Source organism: Rattus norvegicus, chromosome 3 (genome assembly GCF_021556685.1).
Source record: "Rattus norvegicus strain SHRSP/BbbUtx chromosome 3, alternate assembly SHRSP_T2T, whole genome shotgun sequence".
Lineage (NCBI taxonomy): Eukaryota > Metazoa > Chordata > Mammalia > Rodentia > Muridae > Rattus > Rattus norvegicus.
Window position 1 is genome coordinate 91,906,292 of NC_141536.1, and position 15,925 is coordinate 91,922,216.

General features: G+C 38.4%; 1 pseudogene across 1 annotated transcript in view; it reads left to right on the forward strand.

The window, feature by feature from the left end:
• Dcdc1-ps1 (doublecortin domain containing 1, pseudogene 1) overlaps positions 1-15,925 on the forward strand; it is a 411,937-nt pseudogene that overhangs the window by 83,321 nt on the left and 312,691 nt on the right. The window contains 1 exon segment of the transcript NR_175340.2: positions 9,819-9,831. The product of NR_175340.2 is annotated as a doublecortin domain containing 1, pseudogene 1 (transcript).

Here is a 15,925-nt window from a genome sequence, read left to right on the forward strand (position 1 = left end):
CTAAGTTTAAGAATCCCTAAGAAGCTAGCTTCTTTGCTATTTTCCCTCCAGCTCTATTACTGCGTTGTAACCGTGTTAAACGTCACACTATATGTAAGTCAGAGTACAGGGATGAAGGCAAGGAGGCATGCCATAAATTTGCAAAAATTTCTATTTCTTTAGTCACACATGTTTAATTATATGCATGTTGTGTCCCCTTTCCATGGCTTTAAAAACTCACTGTAGAGGTACTGTGACAATACCACCTTCAGCCATTGGTAAGCCTGGCAGTATCTTTATCTTAAGAGGAGGGGTTCCTATCCAGGTCCCCCTCGGCATTAATAAGCTTTATTTGAGCTGCATTACGTCACTCAACCATCCAGAAAGCCATTTCTCTTTAGTTTTCTGTCTCACCCTGTTCGGGAATCACTAGACAGGTGAAACGTGGATGAGGGTGGCTCTTGTTTTGTTAACAAATCTTAAGGTTATAAGATTGTAGGACCATTACACCTTGACATCAGTTCGGTATATTCTACTTCTGACATCTCGTACGAAAACCGTATTGTTTTGCTGTCTGTCAAACTCTAGCGGGTTTAAAAATTCTACAAGCCCAAAGGAACTTCTCTCAAACAAATTGTTACACTCTAACTTTAAATGAAAAGTCAGGGCCACTGGTTTTGTATTTATGAGCCTACTAATTTTTTTCTTTCATTTTAAACTTTAACTTGGCTATTAGAGCATGTGGCTGAATTAAGCACGTTACTTTGCAGTGATCTTAAATATGTACTGCTTCATGAGTCTTCGAATGAGATATTATATTTAGGACAACTTAAAGCCAACTCACTCTTACATTTATCACGTGTATTTTCTTGAGAGTGGAAGCATCTTGGAAATCTCTGAGAGCTAAGCAGTGTCTGTTTAATTGGTAATCTTTGAAAGAGCATAACCGTTTCTCTATGAAATGCAGCTAACACTTTCATGAGGACCAGCTCCAGCTCATTAGCATTCTTGTTCCGTACTGGTGCTGTTGGTGGGGGTGTTGGAGTAGGAATGCCATTGTGTCGAGTTCCAGTGTTTGGGGACAAACACTGCTGTGGAAGGAACGTGTGAAAAGGCCACAGTCCTGTCAGTGAATGAGCAAGGCTGTGCTTTCTGTGTGCTTCAAGCAGGGAAGCTGTCATTCATGGCTAACACAGCCAAACGGAGGCCAAAACACAAGGCTGCAGCACCTTTTAAAATGATATTAGTGATTTTTAAACACGATCTTCTTTATTTATGATCCTACACAAAGCTTTAGTTGCTGTCAGTAAACAAAATATGTCAGTCTGTTCGGAAATACTGTAAAAATGAAAGAAAAAAAAAGTCCATGGAAGTATGCCAGGCAGTTACAGTGATTAGGGCTTGGAAGAGCTGATGGGCAGTGTGAGGTACAGACATGATTTGAGGGGAGCTTCTTCTCTGGAAGCCGCTTGTCTTCCCGATTAGACACTTCTTCGATTTTTCTGCTCCTAAAAACTAACAAAATTCCTAGAGATTTTGACATAATTAATACGTAGCAATTTATTTTTATTAAAAACATCAGTTTTGGGGAAGGTTCATAAACTCTCGCTTTTAATCATTTAAAGCTGTTTACGACCCATCTCCGTTGTTAGAGCCTCTGCAGTCACGCATGAGTGTCAGACAGGAAGCAAAGAAATGGCTGCACCACCCCCACTGGCCACCTTCACCCTGGGCTTGTGGTTTCTGCTTTACTCTGTAACTTCGAGATACAGTGGGGCTCTCAGTCCTCCTCCTACATTTATAGCACTTTGGAAGAGAATGATCAACTTGGAGTGAAATTTTAGCTTATGTAAAACAAAATGAAAATTAAAAAGAACCCTCAAACAGGTCTTAGGCTCTGGAGGCTTTCCCTAAACTTCACCTGAAGAGTTGAAAAACATCAACAGTTTGCTTTTATGTCTGAAGGTTCAGAAAAATACTTTTTTTTTTTAGTTTGATTCTGAAAATGAGTTCTCAGGTTATTTATTTAACTCACTACCTAGTCAAGTTGAGAGCTACATGGTTTTGGTCTGAGTAATTAAGTATTTTTGTACGTAGTTTTTTGTTTGTTTGGTAGGTTGATTGTTTTTATCAGTGTATTTACATGCAATTTTTAAAGTTTAATATGCAATACACTAGGTTGAGAAATCCAAACATTTAATTTCTACTTAAAAACTCAGATTTCACTGTTTAAATTGCAATGACATTGTGGGTTTGCTTTATGGCCATACTATTAAAGGAAGAAATAATTAGATAATATCAGTATGTGCAGGTTTCACAGTTCAAAATTGAAACATATTTTGTTAATATTCCAATTAAGATTTGCACAATTTTTAGATTTAAAAAGATGTATGAGCTAAAAACAAATGACTTTACCCATACTTTCGATATGTTTCTTAATTAGATATTAAATATAACAATATTATCCTTATCAGAAATGATTTGATTCAAAATAATCTTTGAATTGCTTTAGTGGTGACAGAAATTTGTTCATCGCAGAGAGGAAAATTTAATATTTTATTTTCGTAAGGGTGTTTGAGAGTATTTTAGAGCCTATGCTTTAGGTCATTTGAAAATATTTGTTAGTTGCTATTGCTAAGAGATTAAGCATTTCCCTTCGGTTCTTTCTATGTACTGGGCACAGCAAATGAAATGGAGGCTTTTCTTGAGTTAGCCTTTTTAGGATTAAACTTAAAAATCTTTGGCTTATGAACAGCCTTCTTAATGTCCTTTGACATCTCTGGGGTAGTTTCTAACCCATAAACGTGTGGCCTTTGTGATTCTGAGAACAGACTGGGGTCCTTTGAAAAGTGTGAGACTACTTTAAGGTTCTGATAGGAATCTCTTTTAGCATATTAGATTGTCCGCAGAGTATACTGGCTGTTGATTCCCCCCTGAAACCAAGCTGCATTCTAGTTACCTGAAGTATTTTAAGAACCTTAAACTTGTGTCTTTTTCTAAGTGCCATGCTTCGAGCAGGCCTAACATCAGTTAAATGAAGTGAAAATTGCATTCTTGTCTTGATAGAGATGAAAATGGATTTCTGGTCATGAAATAGATGTAGTTGTCACTTTTTAAAAAAGGTGTCAGCAGTTTGCTTCAGCGAGTAAGGTGCCAATTCAGTATGGCAGTAAACTTGTGATCTGAGCAATCAATAAAGGCTTCAATAACTTCTGCTTCATTACACTTATAATAAGAGGCTATAGATCCACGGCACATAAAATGTTGATAACGAACGAGGATGTGTGGGGATCGACGGGGATGCTTTCATGGGAGTACAGTAAGTGCAATGTTGCCATCTAGAGTTTGTGCTTAGGTAATTATCATAGTGAGGGGGTGGGGGGGCGGTCAAGGAATAGAGCACACCGTGATCCCGAAATGCTGTTTATTTTCTTTGATTTGTCTGTGACACCCTTATTGCCACAGGACGTCTCATTTGACGTGTCATAAAGCAGTTAGGACAGAAGACAAATCTTTCATCTGTATTTTTCTCTAATCCTCTTAGAATCATGTGACCAAATGTCAAATGTCTGTCCCTGACTCCAAATTGGACTTTTTACCATGAAAATTCTTTATTAAAAAAAAGTCACTTTGGAGCAAAAACAAGATTTTTTTTTTTACATACAAAACCAGAGAGGTCTGACGGCATCTTGGTTGGATGCTTCTCCATGGAAAATATTGCCTTTGTTAATATGGAACGCACTTACCTTAAAGTAGCACTTCAAATATATTTAATATAAAAACTATGAGACTCATGCAAGGAACATAGACTTCCCTGCCTCAGTAATTCATTATGAACACTTTGATGAAGTATGGGTTGCTCTGGGGATTGGCTAAGACTGTCTTTATTTTCCATGTCATAGCAACACTTATCACTTTATTTTTCCTGACTGATTAATCCTGGTGTGATTGTTTTCTTACAAATAATACCTGTGTGTGTTGAAACTGTTCAGGGAATCCATCAAGCACCTTCGTTCACTTTGCTGCTGTAACTCTGTGAAGTTTATCCTCATTTCTGAGGAGTCGAGGGCAATGATACCTGCGTGTGGCCGAGAGATTCAAAGGAAACGTCTCAGGGATAGATTACTCCATCGCTTACACATTTTGAAAGAATGGGTATAGATGTTGGTGAAGCATTACTGAACCATTTCTCCAGCTCAAGTTGTGACTGCTTCACTGAGAAGTTTATAAAAATCTGTTTTTAAGAGTTTCTATATGTAATCCAAATACAGTAACTTTGTATATATGTAGATGAATTTAATAAGAAATCCAATTGGGGAAAATCTTACTTCTCCCATTCATTGCATTTGTATATGTTATTTATATACACATATATATGTATGTATAAAAAACATAATATATAACATTATATATGATACATATATAAAACTTTGTTGAATGAGGCCTTTGAATTCTCTGGAAGAATAATTTGGCATTAGCATATAATCAATGCATTAAAAACATGCTACTATATGCTTTCTGTTTTCTTATATCTATGTGTAAGTTCTACAGTGGAGAAACCAGAAATGAGTATAGTGTTATTTTCATTTACTGATCAAAATTTTATCCTCAAATATTATGTTGTATTTTTTCTGCATTAAACTTAGGAAATTCTGTTAGACATAAATACTTTATTCTGAAATTCGTAGTCCTACTGAGGGGAAAATATTTCATTCTGTAGCCTCCAGAACAGGTCTAGTTTGTTGTAGTAGAGTAAACCCGAACCCCTGAGAAGTTTCCTTTGAATATCTCGGCCACACGCAGGTATCATCGCCCTCGACTCCTCAGAAATGAGGATAAACTTCACAGAGTTACAGCAGCAAAGTGAACGAAGGTGCTTGATGGATTTCCTGAACAGTTTCAACACACACAGGTATTATTTGTAAGAAAACAATCATGCCCAGTCTTCAGCTGGTTAGAGAGGGCACACCATTCTATCGTCACCTGACATCCTATCTGTTCCGCCAACATCCTGGGGCCCTGTCTTCTGCCCCTCCTCCCAAAAGTAATAATGCTCACCGAGAGCCTTGTGAGAGTGGACAAGAATATGAAAGCATGCTTTTTTTTTTGTGGTTCTCTTGAAGGACTAAAATAGTATTGAAGGCACGTTCTTAGCAGGAGAAAAACCACCTCTTTTGACAATTGTACTTTCTGTTGCTACTTATTCATATGGCTCAATGCTGTAGGCGATTTTTAGTTAGTATCATTGATTATTGAGAAGTCAGACAAATGATTAAAGAGAGATTCTTCTTGCTCATGGTCATTCTATGAGACAGGGTTTTACCTAGTCCATACTGGCCTCAAAATCTCCTTATCACCGCAGATGACCTTGAACTCCTGATTTCCCTGCCTCTAACTCTGAGTGCTGGAATTGTAGGCGAGAACCACTGTGCCTGGTTTTATGAGGCGAATCTTAGATGGAAACAGTTTTGGAATCATCGATTTTCTTCAGTGTATTCAGAAAAAGGATGTTTTCCTCTCACATTTTTAATCAACACCCATTGTTACAGCTTCAGCCATCGATTTGACTCAATACAGAGTCAATTGGGAAGAGGAAACCTCGAGGAATTGTCTCCACTGAACTGGCTTGTCACCACGTCGGCAAGGCATTTTATTAGTTGTAAATCGATGTAGGAAGGCTCAGCCCTGTACTCAGTGCTGCCCCTAGACATGTAGGCCTGGGTGGTATCAGAAAACCAGCTGAGGAAGCCAGAAGGGGAAAGCCAATAGGCATTGCACCTCTGTGGTCTCTACTTTAGTTCCTGCCTGCAGAGTCCTGTCTTTGTTTCTACCTTGGCTTCCCTTGATGATGGACTGTATTGGGATGTGTAATGCAAATAGATCCCTTTCTCTGCCAAGTTGCTTTTGTTCAGGATATTGTATCACAGAAATCAAACTAGAACACTTATCTTATAACAAATGCCTGATTTTCAAATAATATAATTTATTCTTTGAATATATATATGAATGATGAAAATGAATATAATAATTATTTCATCTAATTTTCTAAAATCATTTATGGAGAGAGGACATAGCAAAAATTAATTCATCGACCTTTAATATATGTCACTGGGCAATAAATATTGAAAGCTCCAAGAATCATGTCACAATTAAAAGGCACAGTTATGATCAGAAATCTTATGATTGGCAAACTGTAGGTGAGTGACATACTGTGGAGCAGTGCAGAATGATATTCCCTTTTCTGAGATATTTGGAACTAAAACTGATAGGCTTTCAGACACTTTTGGATTTTTTTAATATATGTATATAGACAACAGGATATCTTGAGAGTGGGATTCAAGTTTAAATAGTGAATGAATCCGTGTCTGCTAGAAAATTTTGTATAACACTTGTAGTGCACATACCTGCTATGAACCACTGGGAATGGAATTTTCCACCTATGATGTCCATCATCTCTCAGAATGCTTTAGAATTTAGAACACTTCATCTTCATAGTTTTGAATTAGGTATGCTTACCCTTCACTCTCCAGTATACCATCCTTGAATGGTCTTAAATTTAAAATAAATGAACATAAGTTTGGCTGTGGATTTCTGAATCTGCTCCCATCAGTTGTTAGATGAAGTCCAGTCATCATCAGCAAGGCTGATGCCTGACACGCTCTCTGCTTCCTGGTCTACCACAAGGGGAAGAACCTCCAGCACAGGCACATGACACCTTTATGACACCTAACCTGCCATGATGGCTGAAATACTGAGACAAATAAGTCTGCTCTTAAGTAGTTTGCTAGACATTATAGGCACAGTCACACAAAAGTAACTAAGACAGTAGATAATGCATTCTAGTGTTCACACACAAAACAAAACAGAAATCAGGTAAACAAACACCACAATAGTCACTACCTGTTCTCCATCTGGTTACCAAATAGTCATACCTTTATGTTCTTCAGGATCTCTGAGGATCCTGTACATGGACTTACAGTGTGACATATTTAGTGACTACTATTCTGCTAATCATTAAATTTACTTTACCTTGTTTGGTTAATAAGGATCTTCCTTCTCCCCAGAAAGAAACAATTAGAAAAACAAACTCACTGAGGTCTCCTTCCGTGACGTGTGTGGCTACAGCAGAAGCTAGGGATTTGAGTGCAGGAAAACTGCCCAACGTCTCGCCATAAGGAGTTTACATTATTGTTAGTTGACAAAATACCCATGAGACACTTGTAAGAAATTTGATTATTAGTACATAATTAAGTTCTAAAATATATGATTTTGATGCTGTGAATAGAAACTTACATAAAGGAACGTCAGTGCAAAACTAGAAAGGAATTTTGAGATTGAAATTAACTTTAGTTGCCAAGTGATTCTTAGTTACCACATCTTGTAGACAATAGCACAGTCGTAAAGTTTACTGCATTAGATTACTGAGAGGACTAAGTAATATTAAACTCATAAATGATTCCTGGAATACAGTTAATACAGATTGCAGTCAGCAGGGATTAGACATATTCATCAGCTATGGCATCAATACTGGGATTAATGTAATTGAGGCCAAGGTAGTAGGGTACTTGCATAAGGTGAAACGGTGAGGCTGGTGACGGTCAAGTGACTTGATGTCACTTTTAGAGTAAGCAAGGCAGGAAAGGAGGAAATAAAGTCAGGTAGTTATGACATGAAGACCAGGGTAGGTGACATACATCCAGATACATTATACTTTGGTACAAGAAGGTATCTGTGACCTTCGCAGGGTAATGAAAAGTTACAGCAAATAAAGTTAGGGGAAGAACTTACATTGAAGCAGAGAGAACAATGAAGAAATAAATCCTCTTCAAGGATGGGGTTGCTCTACCTTCCAAAACTCTCATTGTATATCAAATAAAAAATGTCAAATAGAATTTTAGAGTGATCAATTTTGCAGGATTACACTTAAAATTAATTCTATCAGGAAAGTTCCATACTATATAACTGGCCTATTAACGAAAACATTTATACAGATGTTAATTTATAACCTTTGCAGGTGGCATAGTTGTGATGGTTAAAAGCTTTAGAGTAATGTCTTCTTCAGTTAACTTGTCTGTCACTATGTCTTTGGGATGTTTAATAGTTAGGGTTCTTTAGAGGAACAGAACTGATAGAATGGTTTTATATATGTATATATGAAAAAGGATTTTATTTCTTTTTTTTAGCGAGGCCTATGGGTATTGTCGGGCTAGCCCAAAAATGGCTGCTTCTACAGAAAGGCCACAAATCTGATAGTTGTTCAGCTGGATGTCTTAGCTGGTCCTCAATATACCTGAGAATCTTAAAGAAGCAGATTCTAATGCCAGTGACGGAACGCAACTGGAACAGAGAGATGAGCTTGCCAGTGAGGGGTGAAGGCATATATATATATATATATATATATATATATATATATATATATATATATGCAATAATATACATATATATATAATCAAACGAACAAACAGAAAAACCCAACCAGCTAACCAACCAACCAACCAAACAGAAACCCCTCATCACAGGGATGCCAGCCCCTTGGGTTCTAGTTGCTGTAGTCAAGTTAACCCCAGTGATGAGCCATCTGGCAGGGTTGATGTATAATTCTATTCACAGATAATGATAATAAGACATTTGCTACCCATGCAAGACTGAGGTTGAAAATCCTATCCTTTCCGGGAGTTGGTGGTTCATGGGAGCCACTTGGGATGCAGAGGCAGTTGGATCTCCAGGTTTGAGACCAGCCTGGTCTACATGGTTCCACGATAGCCAGGGCTACACAGAGAAACCCTGTCTCGAAAAACAAAAACCAAAACAGAATAAAACATAACGACAATCTAAAAACAGGTGAGAGAGAGAGAGAGAGAGAGAGAGAGAGAGAGAGAGAGAGAGAGAGAGAGAGAGAGAGAATTTCATGCTTAACCTAGGAACCTTAGCTCCTGAAGTTGTTGGGTATCTGGGAAAGACGGCTGCATTTGAATAGCATGTACTGAAGTAGACTTTAGAGCGAAATAAATTCCTTATTCATCTGCATGCTCGTGTATAGGGCAGCTTGCAGGAGTCAGATCTCCTGTTGCACCAAGTGAGTTCTTGGGACTTCATTCAGGTTGTCTACTGTGGCAGTAAGTGCCTTTTCCACACTGAATAATCCTGCTGGTTCCCTGAAGTCTACTCTAGAAAGGCACTGTTAGGAGCCAAATTCACTTGCATGGCACTGATAAACAGATGAATATTTTCTATATTTTACCTAAATTCCCCTTTTTGGGGGTCTGATTTCACCTTTCACGTTATCAGCTGCTTGCAGTAGTAGAAGAATAATGAATATTAAACTTGACGGAGAAAGGGAAATCATTTCTTTCAGGTAATGTTCAGCATTAAAGGATGCTCAGACGCTTATGTCTCTGTCCTGGAACTCACTGTGTAGACCAGGCTGCCTCAAACTTTTAGTGCTTCTGCCTACTAAGAGCTGGAATTATAGCTATGAGCTACCTCTCCTGGCTCAACTCCTACAGTCTCTCCAGCGTCATTTGTTGAAGACACTACGCTTACTGTTTGTTCTTGGCGTCCTCGTGGAAGATCATTTGGCCAGGGACATGGGCTTTATTTCTGGGCTCTGGGTTCTGTTCCGATATATCTTCATGTTTGTGCAACCTTTACCATTATTAATTAGTATGAGTTTGTTGGTTTGCTTGCCTTTGAGATAAGGTGCCATGTGATACAGCCCGGGCTGGTATTGAACCTGTGACTAAGCCTTGGGTGTTGGGATTGCAGGAATGTACCATTATGCCCAGCGTGCTTTGAAATCAATCAATATGATGCCTGTATCTTCATTTCCCTTTCCCAAGATGTTCTGACGATGTGAGGTTTGGGGTGAATTTAAGGATTTTTTTTCTGCTTTTACAAAAATGTCATCGATGTTCTACGGGGACTATACTGACTTACTAGGATACTTTCAGTCATATGAATGTATTAACTATATTTTGGCTGCTCTTATTTCCTATTGGGATGTTTTATAGTTTACACCACATAAACTTCTCACTTCTTTGATTACATGTATTCCTGGGTGGTTTTATTCTCTTTGACATTATAATAATGAAGTTTTTAAATTTCTGTTTTGGATTGGTCATTGTTTGTGTATATAAATGCAACTGGTCTTTATGTGTTCACTTTTTATCCAACGACTTCACAGGGATTTTTAGCTGCAATGTTTTTTTCTGTAGAATCTTGAGGGCTTTATACAGATTAGATAAACTCACCTGTATACAGATCATTCTCATTTTTGGACTCGTTATTTCTTGTCCTACTGATGTCTCTGGCAAAGACTTTCAGCATTGCATCGAATAGTGGTGAAATGGGCGTCTGTCTTGGTCTTGTTCCTAGTAAGGGAAACTTCCGTTATCCTGGTTGTGTGTGTTGTTAAGCACCGTGTTTCATGACTAGCTTTTGCAATGCTGTTATATCTTCTCTTCCTGGTTTGTTTCCATATTAACAATACCATATTGAATTTTGCCAAATGTTTTTTTTTTCTGCTTTGACTGTAACGAGGCTTTTGGTCTTCATGGTGTGTGTGTGGAATGTTACTTTTATGCCATTTTAGTTGTTGAGCTGGTTTACATGGAAACTGAAGCCTTGTATTTGGGGTTCTTCAGTTACAGACCAGTCTTTCTTCTTCTCCTCCACTCCCTCCCTTCTCTCTTTTAGACTGATATTTAGTATTTTAATTTTCTTTGCAGGAATTTTTCCATCTAATTTGAAATGACAGATCTAGTGACATAACATGACTCTTACTCTATTGCCATCCCCCAAAAGTCTGTACACATTGCCCTCAAATCTTTGAAACTGGCAAGTGCTAGCTTCTCTGTTTCTAAATTGACGTAGCTCAAAATTGACCAGGGCTTTTGATACTTTTAAAGAAATTTTGTTTTTTGTATTTTATTTATTTATTACCATCGTATTGGTTTTATGCTTTATTCATTTCTTACTTCTGCTTATGTAGGGTCTAAATGTGCATGGCTTCTCTGCATTCTCATAGTGGAAGTTGAGATCCTTGATTTTAGGCTTCTCTGCTTTTGTAACTCGGGTATTTAATGCCATACACTTTTTCCAGACAGCTCATTCGCCTGTGCCTTCCAAAGCCCAACATCCCGAGTCTTTATTTCTTCAGTTTTGAAGTTTTTACTTGTAATTATTCCATCTGTTACTTAAAGTCAAGGTGTGCTCTTTTACAGTGATTTGGGGATTTCTATGTTTTTCTGTTATTGGTTTCTGTTTTATTTCTACTGCGGCAAGAGACCACACAATATATCATTTTAATTGTTTCAGAAGTTGTGGGATTTTTTTTCTGTGGCTCAGGGTAAGGCTACTTACTGCTCCATGCTTGCCCCTCTGTATGGAGGTGCCTATAAGCACCTTCACTCAAGTAACATCCTCCAAGTCTTCTGGTGCCTTGCTGTAGGCAAGAATTTGTCTGTTTCTCTTTCCAGTTCCATCAATGTTTCATACACATATTTTGAAGGTCTATTGTTAGGTGCATGGACTTTTGAGCCATTTTGAAATGTTCATATTTATTCCTGGAAATATTTTTCTTCCTGAAATCTACTTTGTTTTATGTTAATGTAAACACTTCCATGAGCGTTCCCACAAATGTTATCATGGGTATCCCCCTTGCTGCCTTCAGTCCTAACTACTCTGCCTTTAGCCTCTGTCTTGAATGAAGAATATATTTGGACATGTGTTTCCCCATGAGCTTACATGTTTGTACTCTTACTGGTGTTCTTAGGCTAGGCTGTTCACAGTAACCATGGCTATGCCTGTGTTTAGTTAATCCACTTAGCATTTGTGTCCTCTGTCATGTTTGCCCTTGTTCTCCCTTCAACTGTTGCCTACTGTATCCTCTGAGTGAGTTCGTCTTTTCTCTGCCATGAACATTTGGCTATACATGTTATTTTTGGTGATTGTGATTTGAGTGTGTGTGTGTGTGTGTGTGTGTGTGTGTGTGTATGTTATGTGTGCATATACTTATGGATCCATATACACATGTGTGTGGAGGTCAGAGGTTGATATGAGGTAATAGTTAATGTTATACCAGAGCAGAGCTTAACAATGCCATTCTGTAGTTAATACTATGTCCACTCAGGAGGCAGAGGCAGGTGGAGCTCTGAGTTCCAGAACAGCCAAGGTTACACAGAAAAACCCTGTCTTGAAAAACCAAAAAAGAAAGAAAGGAAAAGGTCTTTTGAAAATATGTATCAATGTAACTGCTTTAGGATTAGACATAATATTTTAATATTTGACAGTTTAATATATAAATGTTCTATTGTTTCCATTAGCAGTAATTTTATTGCTTACAAGGTAAAGTATTACATGCTTTTGAATGCCTGTGTCTTCTCAAAATTTGCATACTGAGCTCTTATCCCTAATCCAACTGTGCTTTGAATTACTAAGACTGTATCGAGTTTTAATGTGAAGTGAAGCCCCGAGAATAAAGACCCAGTTTAACAGGATTAGTGTCCCTGTAAAGCAGAAGACTTACCTTCCACCCCACCCCTGTCTTTCCTCCTCCTTTTTTCTGTCTCCATACCATCTCCTGCGAGGACACAGTGAAGGAGACAGTTTTCACCTGCCACAGAGTTCTCTCATCTGGTAACTCAGGCAGAGCCTTCCAGCCTCCTGTCTGTGAAAAATTAAGTAATTCACCCACTCTCCATCCTATGGAATGTTACAGCACTTCAGACTTCTAATAAATTGAGTCTTCCCGTTCAAATTGATTTTCACAACTATGTAGAAACCACACCTACTTTGAATTTCTAAGTTTGAATTGTAAGTTCTACTTACAATTTCTAATTTGTAAGAAGTTAATGTCTTACATAAAATTTTAATCAAAAACGTAAGTGTAATAAGCAGTATGATCATCTGATTAAAATCAACATTGGAAATGACACAGCCCCTGTTTAGTACACAGCCTCTAATATTGTTTGATTAATTTAACAACAATGCCTTACTCAAAGCCATTATGCATTTATCTTAGTATTACTCATTTGAACATTCACATTAATGATATTTTCATTCCTGTAGGGTAGATATTATATTTTGACTTACAAAAGTTAGGGGTCTTTTTTGACAAATCTGGTGAAAAATGTTGTGTACATATTAAAAAACCAGGTTCATTAATAACATATGAAGAAGCAAATTATTTTTATTGCAGGTTAACTCAAAGGAAAAAAAATCACCTGTTTTAGGAAAACTTTCAAATACTTAAACAATTTAACTTACCAGCATTTTTTTATTGAGAATTTTATCTTGTGGGGCCTATTTTACAATAAAGAATGTTCTTTATGAAAAGAAATAACTTCTGCCAGTGAAATCTGACATGGTCCTTCTGGAGTAGAGGGATATTCATAGTGACTTTGGCTTTTCTCTATTCACTAATTATCTCACGTATCTTCAGAGAAGCTGTTTTTCTCTTTGGACTAGCTGCTCTACTCCTTAGGATTGTGGAGTCAGGGGACTGGGGCTGCTCACAGACTGAGGGGTCAGGAGGCACTAGTTTTGATCCTAAGCAGCACAGTGAACAAACAAACCATTAAATTTGCTAACTAATTTCAGGAAAGAGGAGACAAACTCTGAAATAGTGAATAAAAAGTTGTAGAATCCGAGTACATGGCTTTCGATCCAAAGTTATATTATTTGACCCATTCTGAGGAGCCTGACAAGTTAAGGTTTTCAGTTTCTCACCTAAAAACTGGAGTTAATCAAAGAGTTGTTTGAAAAAGGTGTACACATGATTACTTTAAAATGACAGGAAACCATCAAGCTTGAAGGTGCAGGTCTATCGTCTCAGTTACTTGGGAAGCTGAGGCAGGAGGATAGAAAGGTCAAGGCTTGTCTGAGTCTGTCTAGGTCGCAGATCAGTCCAAGGTCAGCATGGGCAATGGGACCACTAGTGAGATCTTGTCTCAAAATAGATAAAGAAAAAAAAAAAGAAAGGAATGAAGAGAGCCTAGGGATGGAGTACTTTCCTAGCACTTAAACACGATACAAGTCCCTAGGTTCAAATCCCAGTTTTGCCAAATGAAATAGCAGCTGGTGATACCCTGGTGTCAGAGTCTTTGGTTTTAGGACTTATTCCACACAGTATTGTGCATAACCTAGGCAGGGAGTTTGGAAACCTTTTCGCTAGTTGCTGTTCTAAATTCAAGTGATATTTTTGACCCTTAGTCATCTTTCCTTTCAATTATTTATTTGACATTACAAGTTCATCACACCTCCCCCATATTTTTAGTTTAGGGGGGTGCTTTCCAAGTCTGACAGCCCTGGGATCACAGATATCCCATGTGCACTTCTCACTTAGACCTGGGCAGAAGTCAGGCTCTAGTTTAACGATACTTTAGAAGTGATTTGACACTTAGTCGTTTGGGCTTATTTATTCCGTCTTCTCCTTTTGTTAGAATATATTAATTATACATAACATTTATTCTTTTTGTATATGTGTATAATATATTCTAGGCCTGGGGAGATGGTTCAGTAGCTAAGACCCCTTTCTGCTCTTCCAGAGTTCCCGTTTGGTTGTCAGTGCCCACATCAGGTAATTTTAGCCCCCTGTAACTCCAATTCCAGAGAATCTAAAGCTTCTGCAGCTCTGCAGGTCCCACACTTACCTGGTGCACAGACACAACTTAAAATGTAAATCTTTATGAAGCATAATGTATTCCGCTCATATTCATCCCTCGTTACTCCATTCTGTTCCCTTCTCTGCTTCCGTGCCCGTCAGTCTTCCCATCTAGTGATCACTAGCTTTATTAGCATTGTTCATAGGAACATGGAGGACTGATTATTTATAGTGGCCACACCACTGAAGAAAACTTTTCTTTTCCCTCCAGCAACCATTAACTGTTATCAATTTCTGGGGAGGGATGGGCACTCATGAGCCCCTCTCTCATACATGACCAATGTTCATGTGCCCAATCTTGTGCCAGTAATAACAGCCGATGCTAGTTCAAGGACACAGTGGCCATGCTATAATGAAGATGGTGTTTCATAAAATTCCATTTCTTTTTTTAAGTGACTCTTACATTACTTATGATCACAATACCATCTTCCTTGACTAGTTCTAGTGAGCCAGGTCTCCACCTATGGCCAACTGGGCAACACTGAGATTACAGGTCCCACCAGAAGTCCCCCTGGGCAGGCACAGAACACTCACGGAGGAGCTATTCCCATTGTTCTCCTCATTATATAGTATGTTCCAGGTCTGCGGGCCTGAGACAGTATCTCTGTGGCACAAATGAGTTAAAAACTACAAGCAGGAAGTGGCTTGAGACCCCATATGTACAACAATGCCAAGCAACCAGAGCTTCCAGGGACTAAGCCACTACCTAAAGACTATACATGGACTGACCCTGGACTCTGACCTCATAGGTAGCAATGAATATCCTAGTAAGAGCACCAGTGGAAGGGGAAGCCCTGGGTCCTGCTAAGACTGAACCCCCGGTGAACTAGAGTGTTGGGGGAGGGCAGTAATGGGGGGACGATGGGGAGGGGAACACCCATATGGAATGGGAGGGGGAGGGGTTAGGGGGATGTTGGCCAGGAAACCGGGAAAGGGAATAACATTTGAAATGTAAATAAGAAATACCCAATTTAATAAAGATGAAAAAAAAGCAATTGAAAAAAAAAGGTGATGTATGAAATACAAGGGGTGGAAAAAAAAAAACCTACAAGCTGATGCTTGGCATAGTGGCTCATACCTGTGATCCCTGGACTCAGGAGTCAAAGTCAGGAACATCATGAGTTCAAGGTTATCCTACCTTTTTCCTTTAACTTTAATTTTCTTTTATTTACTTTTTTTTTACATGTATTTTGCTTACATGTGTGTATGTGGACCATGTTTGTATCTGGTGCTCAGAGAGGCCTAGAAGAAGATGTGGAGTTCCCTGGACGTGGAGTTACAGAC